The sequence below is a fragment of the Rattus rattus genome, chromosome 8 (genome assembly GCF_011064425.1).
Source record: "Rattus rattus isolate New Zealand chromosome 8, Rrattus_CSIRO_v1, whole genome shotgun sequence".
Classification (NCBI taxonomy): Eukaryota; Metazoa; Chordata; class Mammalia; order Rodentia; family Muridae; genus Rattus; species Rattus rattus.
Genome location: NC_046161.1, coordinates 56,315,411 through 56,329,910, shown reverse-complemented (window position 1 = coordinate 56,329,910; position 14,500 = coordinate 56,315,411). Strand labels below are relative to the sequence as shown.

The 14,500-nt window shown below is 50.6% G+C and overlaps 1 protein-coding gene across 1 annotated transcript in view; it reads left to right on the top strand.

Moving 5' to 3' along the window:
* The first annotated feature begins 515 nt into the window (after window positions 1–515).
* Paqr5 (progestin and adipoQ receptor family member 5) overlaps window positions 516–14,500 on the top strand; it is a 71,918-nt gene continuing 57,933 nt past the window's right edge. The window contains exon 1 of the mRNA XM_032910440.1: window positions 516–670. The gene's annotated coding sequence lies outside the window, so the exon portion shown is untranslated. The remainder of the gene's footprint in view (window positions 671–14,500) is intronic.

Here is a 14,500-nt window from a genome sequence, read left to right as displayed (position 1 = left end):
TCGTTGTCTTCTGTGTCACTTCACCTCTTATATCTGTGTTCACTAGATGGGCATGGCACCTTCCAATCTAGAAGCCTGGGATCTGGAACTCAGAGTCTGTGGAGAAGAGTAGAGGGTTGCCAAGGACCCACTGTCCTAGGTGGTCTGATGGCAGGGATCATCAGCCTGGGGTTTCTTAGCAGGGGAGAGGGACTCCATGGGGTCGGGCATCACACCAGCTGCTTTCCTGTCCTTGAGCGAGCTACAAGGTGGTCTACGGGCTCCCTGACCTCAGATCTAAGGATAGTAGTGTAGAGTACCTACCAGAGAGTACAGGGTGCGAAAGAGAACCTTGTGCCCCTCAGATTTCAGCTACAGGGCACCTGAGGCTGAAGGGACGCGGGGGGCTTTGGAGAAGGGGTCTAGGGTTCAGCGCACCAGGCCTGGAGAGACTAGGGAGCTTGGAGGGGAGCCCATCGCTCGGCTCCTCCCCGAGTCGCTCTGCCCCGCCTCCGCCCGGACAGCCTGGGCGGGGACCCGCGACGAGAGGGTGCGCCGCGCCTGGTGCTCCAGGTGCAGTTCCCAGGCGCTTGGGGGCCCGCGGTGGCCTGGGAGGGTGGCCTGTCTCGGATCTGCTCTTGCCTCGTCTCTACGCTCTATCCACTGGACGCCAGTGAGCCTCAGAATTCAGGTAACCGAGGGCGGAACTCCTGGCCAGTGTCCCCCACGGGTCCCCGTCCACACGCTCCTACTCTCCGTCGCTGAGCCATGGAGCCCGGGTGCTACTTAGAGATGAATCTTAAAAGTTTGCTCTTGGACGGCGTGCATCAGGTAACTGCCAGGGCAGACATTTGCACCCACCCCGAGCCCACGTGAAGGAGGGGCCTCTTCCCCAGCCTTTCTAAATATCCAGTTTTTTCCAAAACCAATAAACGAAGCAGACACCCTCCCCATCCTGGCTCTCCATCCCTTAAAAAAAAAAAAAAAAAAGTCCTGGGATGTAAACTGACAGTTGGTAATTCTTAAGCCTTAGGGATGTTTATATGTGTACTTCCCGCCTCCCCTCACAGACGCACGCTATGAACCAGTCAAATAGTGTGCGGGTAAGGCAAAGTGGTACAGTGTTGTGCCCAAGGAGGTAGGTCTGCGCCCTGATAAAGAGGGTGCCCAGAAACAGGAAGCTGTCTTGCCTTGTCTTTTTTTTTTCTCTCTTCTCTTCTCTTCTCTTCTCTTCTCTTCTCTTCTCTTCTCTTCTCTTCTCTTCTCTTCTCTTCTCTTCTCTTCTCTTCTCTTCTCTTCTCCTCTCCTCTCCTCTCCTCTCCTCTCCTCTCTCTCCTCTCTTCTCTTCTCTTCTCTTCTCTTCTCCTCTCTTCTCTCTTTTCTGTTCCTTTCCTGTCTCCTTCTGTTGGGTCAGGCCAGGTCCTTTTTGACGCCCATCCCAGCACTCAAACCCCAGACTGAGGTGCCTACACCATGAGGTGGTTGGGCTGCAGCCTGCAGGTGCAGAGCACTGGAGCCCACAAAACTCTTGGTGGAAAGGAGAAAGCCGCACCTTCCCCCAGAGCCAGAAAGAAGGGAGGGGAGGCTGGGTGAACCCTAACGCAGCCATCATGGCTGACATGGACACCCCAATTTCACTTTCCAGCGAGGACAAACCATGCAGGCGGTAGCTGAAGAAAGGAGACCCACAAGGTTAAAGCAGTGGTGGGCCTCAGCCATGGTCTCTTAGACCGGGGGCTTCTGGGTTTTAAGAGATTACTATATCTGTTTATTATTTTGTTTTGGGGTGGGGTACATGTGGAAGTCAGAGACAACTTGCAGGAATAATCTTCTGCAAGTTCTAATCCTTCTAATCATGTGGGGTCTGAGGATTGAACTCCGTTGTCAAGCTTGGTGGCACTACTCCCCACTGAGCCATTTTGCTGGTCCTTTTCTGCAGTCTGGTTATGCCCTTGACCAGCAGGGGCCTGCTGCTCCCTTGAAGTTCAGGAGTGCGCAAGGCGAGGGCACCTCCAAATAGAACTCAAATCCCCTTAGGAAAGTCTGCCAAGCTCCCGCCAGCCCCTTGTTAAGCTCCCCTGACAGCAGGAGGCAGGACCTGCGTCCCTTCTGTATCCATAGTACTTGGCACAGGGACGAAACATGGCCAGAACATCGTGAGTTCTTTTCCAGCAGACGGGACTCTGCCCTTGAAGATCAGGAAGGACGTTTGAAAAGTAGCACCAGAAAATTGTGAACACACTCCCAGATGCCTTCACGCTCTGCCCCTACTTGGAGCAACTTATTTCTTAATCCAGCAAATAAACTATAATCATTAATCCTACTTCTTGTGGGGCCAAGGAAAAGCAGAGTGTTGGGTAGACAGCTGTCCCTCCCTGGAGGCTGAGACGTCAGCCCACCTAGTGGGCTTCCTCCCTCCTCAGAAGGTCTCATTTGGAAACATTAATTACCATAGCCTCTCCTGGATTCTTACCACCCTGCAGGGTTGCCAGGGATTGGGGAAGGAATTTGCTTTTCTTGCCTTAGTTTCCCCTAGTGATAAATAAAGTTTTATGAGCAAGTGGGTATGCTGCAGAGCAAATCCAACAGGAGACATGGGTATCTATGTGTGAGTGATGGGGGCTTCTCCAGGTGGGCTTTCTGTCTCCCTTGAGCAGTAACTGCATTTTAGTGTTCCTCAGAGAGTAGGCCTCACCAGAGGCACATAGTAGCTTTGTATGGAGTATTCACTGATGGAAAATAATCTCTACAGGAAGAAAATTTGCCAGAATTCATGAGACCTTCATTGGACTCCCCCTTCCCTTTCTTCCCATGTAAGGGGAGCAGCACCGTGCTGTAGAACCAGGAGAGGAGAGAGGAGGGAGGGCTCCTAGAACCCAGGCCAGGGCCTTCAAGCTGGTAGCCCCGAGTCACCTAGAGGGATAGCTCCATCAGCTGATGGCCTCTGCAAGGGCCAGTGAGAAGATCCTAAGAGGGGCAAGCCCAGTTTCCGGAGGAGGGATAGAGGCTAAGATGAGTCCGAGAAGTGTGTCCAGAGGCTATGGGGAGCTCAGAGGCTCCCTAGGAATTCAGGAGAGCCTGGAGGCAGGGGAGAGATGCACACCCTCATACAGAAAGCAGTTTTTCTGCATGACCCTGGGAGCTTTGGCTTTTGCCCCAGCCCTGCCTTTGACCCCAGACAACTCTGTTCATTGTCAGAGCTGGAATGCACCTGCTGAACTTTGGCGTTGGGACAGAACGTGCAGAAGCCCAGCCTGAAGAATGTGTTGTTTCCTGGCTTGTTGGGCTACTTGGGGAGGAGGAGTGGGCAGTCAGGGAGTCACTAAGGCTTCACCAGAAGGATTGAGTCAGGGTGGGCCTTCTCCTAGATCTGAGGCCACTGTAGTCTTCCGTAGCCTTCTGCTGCTCTTGCCTCTGGCCACCCTCTGTGGGAGAGTACGGCCCTGACTGAGGCCTGGTTTTCTGTTCCCTTTCGTGGTGGCTTTCTCCTACAAGTTCAGTGACTTTCCACCACAGTGGATGGAAAAGTACGCCTGTGGCGATGCTTCCTGACTCAGGGTCCACTCTCCTGCCTAGTGTCTGGCCCTCACTTGGAGACAGTGTTGGAGAAAGGGACAAGGAGATTGCTATGAACTCATGCAGGCTTGCAGAGGGGAGCCATTGCACATAAGAGTTTCACTAGTTTCTTGCACTTGGGGAAACGGATGGTGTTCCCCGAAGTGGTGGCCCAATTTTATCCCCGTCCCTGCACTGTCTGCTAAGCTGGGTTTTAGTCTGTAGTATTCTCCTGCCTTCTGACCTTGACTGGGCCAGGATCACCCAGAGCAGGCTCTGGACTGTGCGTACCCGAGGATCAAGAGTCACCTGAGCCTCAGGCAGGGCATTTGCCCCTCGAGATCACCCCCACCTTCGTTTCGGTTAATGAGTAGCTTGTAGCCAAGGTGTCCCTTATAACTTGGAGAGTTCATTGGAAGCCTGTCAGAGACACAGAGCCCAACCGCATCGCTTCTAGAGCCCAGATCCTGGAATCCAGCAGCCTCAGTAGCCTATCACTAGTTGTGACCTTGGCTTTGACTGCACTCCCAGCGTCTGAAGGCTGGCACCTAGCTTCCTCGGGTTCTGGTTCTAAGATTGTTGAGCTGGCAGTGTGACATTGGTCCTGTCTCTCTCTGAGCCTCAGTTTCCTCATCTGTCAGAGTACCTTGGATTCTATCAAGGCATCTCACCTTTAGCACTATTACCATTTGGATGCAGAGAGGAGGAGACTGTCGTGTGCCATAGTGAGTGTTTCCCTGTGCCATTGGCCTCTATACAACATTGCATCAACTCTGAATCCCTTGAAAAAATTACACCCACATGCATGCGCGCGCACACATGTGCGTGTGAGTGTTATATATTCTATGGATGTTTTCTCTGCATGTGTCTTGTACCACTTTTATGCAGTACCCATAGAGACCAGAAGAGGGCATTAGGTCCCTTGAAACTGGCGTTAATAGATGGCATGAGCTGCCATGTAGGTGCTGAAAACCAAACCCAGGACTCTGGAAGAGCGAGCGGTCAGCATTCACACACCGGGGTGTGTGAATATAGTCCTTGGCTGGCTTCAAACTCACAGCGAATTGCTTGCCTCTGCTTGTATTAAAGACTTGTAACACTGGGGTTGGGGATTTAGCTCAGTGGTAGAGCGCTTTGCCCTCAGCAAAGCTTGAAGGCCCTGGGGTTCGGGTCCCCAGCTCCAAAAAAAAAAAAAAAAGACTTGTAACACTATGCTGGGCTAATCTGAGAATTCCTCTGGACTTCACCAAATGTGCCCCAGGACAGCATCACCTCTGATTGAGAAGGGTTGTGTTATATCCGTGGTTCTCAGCTTTCCTGATGCTGTGACCCTGTAATACAGTTCCCCACGTTGTAGTAACCCCCAACTGTAACATTATTTTCTTGCTACTTCATACCTGTAATTTTGCTAATGCTATGAATTGTAATATAAATGTGCAGGAGATCTTTATGTGTGACCCCTGTGAAAGGGTCATTCAACTCCCCCAAAGGGGTTGCAGCCCACAGGTTGAGAACAGCTAACTGTATTAGACAGTCTCTGAAGAACTCCCCTTCCCTAGGATTCTCTTGGGACGAAAGCGCTTCCAGCCAACCCAGAGTGTGCCCTGGGCATGAATGAGGGGTAAGTGAGTCAGGTCAGAGGGAAGGCAAGGCTGTTGAACCTTATGCTGAGAGCCAAGGCCTAGCTCTCTTTGCCTCTAGAACTTGAGTTACATAAGAAGTGGGGAGGAGGGTAGAAGGCAGGCCTGTGGTCTGGATCCCATACCGAGGTCAGCCACCTTCCGGTGCGGGGTAGCATGGTAATGAATGCTCTGCCCTACTCCACAGTCCCCTCTCTCCTTGCCCTGGGGAGGGGTGCAGGAAGTGAATCAGCCCAGCAAGCTCATACTTCAACCAACCCACCCGGCTGTGTTTTTGTTATTCCTCCCATGTTAGCTATTTATTAACTCTGCCCACGGAATCCCCCTCTGACCTTGTTGCTTAATGGAAGGACAGAAGATTTATTTTGACAGGGTTAGGGTTGGAGTTGGGTGCTATGACTGTTGATGAATCCTCGAAGGAAATCACAATTGCTTACAGTCTTCTAGAAGAAAGTCAGCTCTGGGCTGTGGGCCTCATAATGGGAAGGTTCCCTGGGCTGCAGAGACCCTAAGCCAAGGTCAGTCACTGACCTGTGCAAGTGTACAAGAGGAGGGTGTGGCCAGCCGCAAGGGCGTGGTCAGCCTTGAGGTCCTGTGTGCTGGAGGGCATTCTACAGAAGGAAGGTCCTTCAGGGAGGTGGCAGTGTCAGAAGCTCCCAAGAGGGAGAGGTGGAGGTGGGAGGTGGATTATTTGTGTCTTTGCTATTGTGGTAAGACACATAGAATATAGAATTCTCATTTTGACAAAGTATGAGCGTGTGCCTGGTGTGTGTGTGTGTGTGTGTGTGTGTGTGTGAATCCGTGTGCACATGTGAGCATACATGGGCCATGCACACCTGTGGCAGCCAGAGGCTGCCCTCGGCTGTCATTCTTCAGGCAGTACCTGGCTTTTGAGAGAGGCATCCTAACTTGTATTTAGAACTAACCGTGTGGGCTCGGCCCTCTTACATGGGATTAGAGGTATGTGCTGTCAAACCTGGCTTTTTTAATCACATGGGTTCTGGGTATCACCCTCAGGTCCTTATGCCCACAAGGCAAGTTCCTTACTGGCTAAGCTCTCTCCCGAGCCCTGTTTTTAGGAGTATTAAAAGATACAATTAATTGTCAGCAAGCACATTCATATTATTCTGTAGCACTCACCACCATCCAGCCCCACAAATTCATCATTTACCAGCTAAAACTTTGCACCTACTGTACACCAACTTCCCACCGTCCAGCCCTTTGGCTTCCTGTCTCGGTGACTGGCAGCACAAGGTGCCTTGTATCAAGCAGTATGACTCTGTTTTTATGGCACATCGCACAATACGGCCATGGTCTACGTTTTTAATGAAAGGTTTATTTGGTTCACAGATCTGGTCCAAGGTTAGTGATGTGTCTAGTGCTGACCCTTCTGTCTGGAAGAAGCATAGAGCATCTCCTGGCAGCAGGCAAGAAGCATAGCCGTGTATACACGTCTTCTCCTCCTCTTCCTGAGAATGTGTTTGGAGGTTCTAGCTGGGCACACCACTACTTATAGACCCTTGACTCCGAATGGTCTGCCATTCAAAGATGCACACATGGGGAGCACAGAAGACCGCACCATTTGTAGTAAGCAGAATAATCCAGCATCGGTCTTTCTGTGGCTGACCTCTCGATTTCCAGAACGTCCTTGTGGTTGGTGCGCGTTGTAGCCTGAGTCAGAATTTCCTTCTGTGGTAGCTATGGACCACATTCTGTGTGTCTGTTCTTCTGCTCCCTGGACACCTGGGTTGCTGCCACTGTCAGTGATTACAGGGTGAGCCAAGCGGACCAGTAACTATTTAACCTCCGACTTTGATCTTTTGGAGTATATGGCCTGAAGTGGGGCTGCTGGTCATAGAGGAAGAATACATTTAGAATTTCGTGTGCTTTTTGAGATAGGGCTGGGCTGGATGAGACACGTCTCAGTGGCTAAAGGCATTTGTCACCAATCCTGGGACCCACATGATGGAAAGAAAAACCAGACTTTTGAAAATTGTACTCTGACTTTCACGTGATTATTGTGTGCGCGCACACCACACAATTAATAAATGCAATTTTAAAAATTTAAGTCCCTCGTGATAGGCTCTCCTGTGCAGCTTAGACTGGCCAGACTCTTGCAATTCTCTTATTCACCCTCCTGAGTGCTAGGACTAGAGGCATGTACCTATGTTTAGGGTGCTTCAAGGAGGGGTGTTTGACATTAGTTTCAGATTAAATGATCTCTCTGGACATCTAAGAGGGCAGACGGAGGGAGAGTTCTAGCAGCAGGAGTGACCAGTTTGGAGGCTTATGGTCTCGGAGGCTGTGGTGGGAAATGAGCTAAGGAAATTTCGTTCTGCTCCTTGGACACTGAGAAGCAATGAAAGAGCTTTCAGGTAGGAAGCCGTGCAGGTTGATTGCCATCTTAAGAGGATGGAGCCGGAAGTATAAAGCAGGTGGGCTGGGAAGGAAAGAGGCTGGAGGCAAGAAAACCCTATGGGTAGAAAACCAGGGAGCACCTGGTTTTCAGGTAGGTAGTGGCTGCTCGGGGGGGCCCATCTTCAGGTTTGTAGCTAAGTGGACAATGCGGCCGGTCTCTGGTTGAGATTATAGGGGTACAGGTTATAGGTTTGAGAAGGTAGGAGCAGATCCTTGGCCTGGGTGGCTCTGAGGGCCCAGGAGACTACCCAGGTGGAATGAACTGGGAGACAGCATCGATCATCCCGAGAAGGCAAGAGTGAGAAGCCAGTCAAGGGACATGACTGCCTTTGGGTGGCACAGAGGGCCCAGGAGAGCGGGAGGCCAGGGCATGAGGTACCTTTGCACGTTGTGACCTGCCCTGTGAGTGTCTTAGTCCATACGTTTTGATTGCCAAGCTCCAGGCTCTGTGCCTAGGCCCCGAGGACTGGACACAGGTCAACAGGAGCTATGACTTTAATTCGTTTATTCATTCCATAAAGCCCAGGCTGGAACTGGGCCAGTACTTTGCACTGCTAAAGATTGAATGCTGATAGGTGGCATGCAGGAGAAGTAGAGCGTGCAGTGACAGTGTGTCCCAGGCCTTGTCAGTGTGAGGTGGGGCTTCTCAGCACCCCTGACATCCGCCTTTTTTGGTTCCTTTGTTTTGTTTTGGTTTAGTGCTGAGGTCCCATTTAGCCCAGACTAGCCCAGAAGTCATACATAGCTAAAGATTACCTTGTACTCTGGATCCTCTGGCCTTCATCTCCTGTGTGCTAGGATTACAGGGGTGACCTACCAAGGCTGTTTTACACAGTGCCCCCAACCCACGGCCTGAGTTTTGGTCCAGCAAATTCCTTGGGCCTCCTTGGTGTAAAGGAGCCACTGTAGAGTGTCCAGCAGCATTTCTGGCTAGCTGTGAGTAAATACACTCACATGGCGGCAGACATTGTTCTCTGGGGAGCAAAATTGCCCTCCGCCAGGTGAGCTTCTTTGGTCAGAAAGGCCAACGAGAAGACACTAATCTGAATTCGTCAAGGCTAAGCAGAGGTGGAGATTCTGTGCTAGCCCTCTGTCTATCACCATGATGGAACTAATTAACCTTATATCTGAGATAATCCCCTTAGACAAGGAAGGGCTTATTCTGGCTTGCAGTGTGGGGAGCTCCATCTATGACTGCTTGGCTCTGTTGCATTGGACCTGTGGTAAGCACGAGATGGGTAAAAGGCTGGGAGGCAGAGAGAAAGGAATGGGTAAAGCTCCAAGATTTCACTCAAGGGGCTTTTGTCTGGCAGACTTCACACGAGGCACCTTAAAGGTTCTTAAAGGTTCTACTTCCTCCCAACAGTGCCATGTGCAAGAACCATGCCTTTAACACATGGGTCTTTGGGGGGGACACTTACCAAGCCATAACAATAGAAGGGACATTCAAGGTGTCAATTATAGGATGTTCAAAGGTCTTGAGGTGGGGAAGGAACATAAAGGGAGACCAGTAAAGAAGCTGGAATCTGATGATGAAGGCTTTAGTTGAATGAGCAGTCATGGAAAAGGGAACGAGGGAGATCTGAGGTGTATTTCAGAGGTGGCTTAGCTATATTTCAATGGCTGACAGGCTTTTAACACCACAGTAGTAAGGGAACCTCCCAGATGTGTAGAGCAAAAGTGTCTGGAAGCTAGTGAGTCACATCTGGGCGTGTGTCAGTTGAAGATACTCGGGCTAGAAGAGGGAGGGGTCTTGTTGGAGATCCACATAGAGAATTAGCAGCACACAGACTACTGACGACACGGGACAAACTGAAAACCCTGGACGGAAGGCTGAGCCAAGGACAGAAAAGTCAAGTGGGGTCTGCTCCACTCTCAGACACGAGGCATACTTCCCAGCTCTGCCGGGAAGGACAGGGTCAGAGCAGGCAAAGGCTTCGGAGTGGGGAGCTGTGTCCACACTGGGCTGAGGAGACTACAGTACCACCTGCAGAGCTGGGAAAGTCAGATGAGAACAGGAGACACCCACTCAGAGGCAGCAGGGGGCAGGGCAGCTGGTTTCCCCAAATATTTGTGGGCTGCGGGTTGGGGGAAGGAGTACAGAAGGCAGAATGGACAGTGTTAGGGAGGGCTTAGGGTGTTTATCTGATCCTGTGTTTTCTGCCTGGTTCTTTATTCTCCCATTTAGCTATTGGGAGCTCTTCCTTGTCTGCACAGAGAGTTTCTCTCTGGTCTAGAATACAGGCTGCCACATTCAGTCTTTTGGCTCCACCCAGCATATTCCACAGGGTCACCTTGTACCTGAGTCACTTTTGTGAGTGCAGGTGGCTGTACATGAGGTACTGTCCCAGGCACAGAGTGGCCAGCCAGTGTGGTACAGTGTTATCAAACTGACTCACTGATTTGGAGATAAAGACAGCATCTCCCTTGCAGCTTTTGCTTCTTTTGTTTGCTTGTTTGTTTGAAATAGGGTCTTACAGTATAGCCCAGGCTATCCTGGAACTTGCAGTCCTCTAGCTTTGGACTCCTAAATGCTAGGATTGTCGATGTTCAATATAATAATAAGAAAAAAACAAATTTTTAGTTGCGTGTGGGGCAAATGCATGTGCCAGTGCACATACATGCACTGTTAGAGGACAGCGTATGAGGGCTGCCTCTTTCTTCCAATTCAGATGGTCAGGTTTGGTGGCAAGCACCTTTATCTGATGTGCCGCCTTGCTGGCCAGACCTGTTCTTCTATGTCATTTTAACTTGCATTTTTCTTACCGTGAGCAAGGTGAACACAACAGACAGGAGCCTTTTGTACTTCCCTTTCTGTGAACAGTCTGTTCATGTTTCCCCCAAAAATTTCCTCAGGTTTTTTGGTTCCTTATTGAATTAGAGGAAATCTTACTGAATCAAAGGAAATCTTTGCTTGTTTTTTTCCCCTTTTGAGACAAAGTCTCACGTAGACCAGGCTTGAATTCCCTATGCATCTGAAGATGACCCTGAACTTCTGATCCTCTTGCCTCTGCTTCCTGAGTGCTGGGATTGCAAACATGCACCACCTTGCTTGGTTTATGGGGTACTGGGGGGTCAAACCCAGGGCTTTGTGCATGCTCGGCAAGTGCTCTACCGATTGAGCTGCACCACCAGTCTTGGAGGAAACCTTTATGTATCAAGGAACTCTGCCTTTTTATCTCGAATGTAAGTTATAAGTCATCCTCCTTCGTTGGGTCAAGGAAGTTGTGTGTGTGTGTGTGTGTGTGTGTGTGTGTGTGTGTGTGTGTGTGTGTGTGTGTGTCGGGGATAGGACTAATTTATTTTGTTTTATGCATGTAAATGCTATGCTCCTATGCATGCCTGGTATCCCTGGAGGTCAGAAGAGGGCATTGGATGCCCTAGAACTGGAGTTATGGATGATCATGAACCTCCATGTGGGTGCTGGGAATCGAACCCATGTTCCCTGCAAGAACAAATGATTGTAACCACTGAACCATCTCTCTAGCCTCTGTTTTCTGGATTTTGCTGTTGCTTCTAAATTGTAAGGTTTATGAATGCTGATGAGAGGTAATTCCCTAGTTGGCCAGCAGGGGGCTCAGCCATGGAGGTCCCTGTGGAGGCAGTGGTCTAGGACAAGGACCTAGGACAGGACTGTGGGTGGTCTTGGAGCAACAGGGAAAGGATTGGACCTCCTCCTGGGCCAAAGTGTAAAGAGAGATGCCGTGTGCCTAGAGGTTGGTGGCTACACACCGCAGGAACAAGGCTGAGTTAACCCAAGGATGAAGTCAGGTCTGTGAGACGTCTGGGTTGGCGGGGTCTGCTGTGTAAGAAAGAGAGGTAGACGGTCTCTGAGTCAGAGCTAGATGGGGGAGGGGTGAAGCCTCTGTTGCCATTGCACCTCCTTAGGTCCCATTTGTGTCCTTAGCCTCTGTCAGTCACCCTGAGGTCTGAGCCTGCCCTGGGGACCATGATTTCCCTGTGCTCTCCAATGCCAGGCCTGGTGCCGCACAGTGGGGTAGCTCTTAACTACCTAGTTAAACCAGCCTGTTCTTAGCCATTTCCCCTGCACCGCCTGGCCTTTCCCAGGGACCCAGACCTCCCCTAACTGCTCCTGGCTCCATCCACTGACTAACATAGTGTTCCGTGTCCCTACATGGCACAGCCCCTCCCTAGATGAAGGTAAGTAAGTAATCTAGAAGCTTCCGGTGGAGTCGCCTCTCTATGTAGTCACTCACATTGATTCCATGTGTTAAGTCCTGGAAGTGCATTTGGGAAACCCCGGAATATAAGAAGTAGGGGAGACAGCACACTGCGTGAGTGGGTGCTCAGAAAGCCAAACTCCAACTGGAGAGAGGGCCTAGGAGTTCAGAGCATTTGTTCTTCCAGAGGACCTGAGTTCAGTTCCCAGCACCCAGGAGGGGTGATCACAGCTGCCTGTAACTCCAGCTCCAGGGCGTTTGTTTAATGCCCCTTCCTGCCTCCGGAGGCACCTAGCCATTCATGGCATATACCTCACAGACGTACACATACATAAAAGTAGATCTAAAAAAGCTCTCTTGGCAGCCATCCTAGAGGAGGTGGCTGGGTGGCTGGAGGTGGCTCTGAAGAATGAAGATGAAGTGGGGTGTTGGAATAAGAATGGCCAGAAGCAAGTGGGAAGCATAGGGAGGTGTGTGTGTGTGTGTGTGTGTGTGTGTGTGTGTGTGTGTGTGTGTGTGTGTGTGTGTGATTGTGTGTGACTCTGTGTGCGTGCACATGTGTGTGTGTGAATGTGAGTGTGTATGCTTGTGTCTGTGTGTGTATGTGTGAGTGTGTCTCTGTGCATGTGTGTGTGTGTGTGTGTGTGTGTTGGGCATGGACAGTCATCATCAATAACTCCCAGGGAGGGAATTCTTTGATTGTGGGGTAGGAGCAGGCCAAGGTGAGAGAGTTGAGGCATCCTGGCATGCTTAGTGAAAACAGGTTTCATACAACAGGAGTTGGCTGTGTGTGAAGTCTTGTTGCAGGCTCAGGGCAGGGCGGAGCCATCACGGATGCTAAAGGTTCTGCCCTGGGCTGTGTTGGGGCCACACCAGCTCCTGATGATACAGTGAGGCTCTTCCCCATCCTTCCTGGTGCCATCAACAAAGCTTTGCCCTGAATGAACTCAACCACAGGCCTTTGCTCCCTCAGCCTCAGGCCCCGGAAGGCTACCCTCCTTCCTGCCTGACTCCACAGCACAGATGTTTCCCCTCCTACTTGATGTGAGCCTCCCTCCTCCCTCCTCTTGCCTTCTCCCTTCTCTAGTCTCTCTCTCCCTCCTCTAGTCTCTCTCTCTCTCTCTCTCTCTCTCTCTCTCTCTCTCTCTCTCTCTCTCTGAGGCTCAGAGCCCACCTGTCCTCTGGTTCTGACCTTTAATTTATGTGTGGGTATTTTGACTACATGATTTCTGTATAGTACATATGTACCTGGTACCCACAGACTCCCAGAAAGATCTTTGGGGTGCCTGGAGCCACAATTACAGACAGTTGTGAGCCACCATGTGTGCGCTGGGAATTAAACCTCTAGAAGAGGAGTAGTGCTCGGAATCACTGAGTATCTGTCCAGCCTCTGGTTTTACTTTTAATTATGTCTATAATATGTGTGTGTCATTGTGCGTGTGTATGCATGTAAGTGCAGTGCCTGCAGAGGCCAGAAGAGGGCATCTGATCCCCTGAAGCTGGAGTTACAGGTGGTGTGAGTCGCTTGACAAAGGTGCTAAGAACCAGACTCAGATCTTAACTGCTGAGCCATCTCTCCAGCCCAGAAATAACCCTTAAACACCCGAAAGGCTTCAAAACACCAGAAATGGGGTCTGGGGGAGTGGCTCAGTGGCAGAGCACTTGTGGAACATGGTTCAGATCCCTGCAACAGGCTGCCAAGATGGCTTAGCAGATAATGGTGACTGCCGCCAAGCCTGGGGACTTGAGTTCAGTTCCTAGGACATACATGGTGGGAGGAGAGAGCCAACTGTTACAATTTGTCCTATAACTTCCACACATAGACAGTGCCATATTTACATGCGCACACACACAGACTAGCCAAAATGTAAAAGAAAAATGTTTGCGCCTGCATCATTCACGGAGAGGAGGGAGGAAAGCAGTAACAATGGTGGTGATTGGCTGTGGTGCTCCTGTCTGGCGCTACACTCCTCAGAACACAGACTCTTAAGGTCCCAATGACAGATGAGGCAAAGTTCACTTGGGAGAACCAGTGGGCTTCCTTTCAGAGCATAAATGAGGGGTTTCTAACAGGAGGATGGGTGCTCCTTCCCCAACAGGTCACACCTGGAAAGCCTCACCCCACATGGATGAGGGTAGAACCCACCCCCCTAATCTTGCCCAGAACATATATTCTTAGCCACACCCCGAGGCCAAGAAGGCAGGTTTGCGTGCAACAGGTGGTAGGGAGCAGTTGGATACTTGGGAGAGGGTCTCGTGCCCCTCCCGGTCCTGCTGGAGGAGGTATACACAGCCAACAAGCACAGTGGAGATGATTATTTTGCAAGAGGGCACAGCTGAATGCCCCAAGATGGCAGTTGCTTGGCTCAGAGGACAGCAAAGTCCCTGTTCTGCAGGATGCTCACCCTGACCTGGTCATTGCTGGCATTACCTTGTGATTTATCTCGTTACCAAAAGAAGTCTGTACTTGTTGGAGTGAAATTGGTGGGGAAATAACATTGTGCTCACCACACCCTTCACCTAGCTCTCATTTAACTGCTGTATGGTGGCCTTGAAATGCGTGTTAGATTTTCTTTGCCCTTTGGCTGAGATCCAAATCTAGTGTAACGAATATTACATGAGGCTCCAGATGAGCTGCGGTTGACAGAGAGGTTTCTGGAAAGAGGAAGAACACAGCAGACTGTGGATAGGAGGGGTAGTGAAGGGGAAGGAAGAGACAGAAGTCCA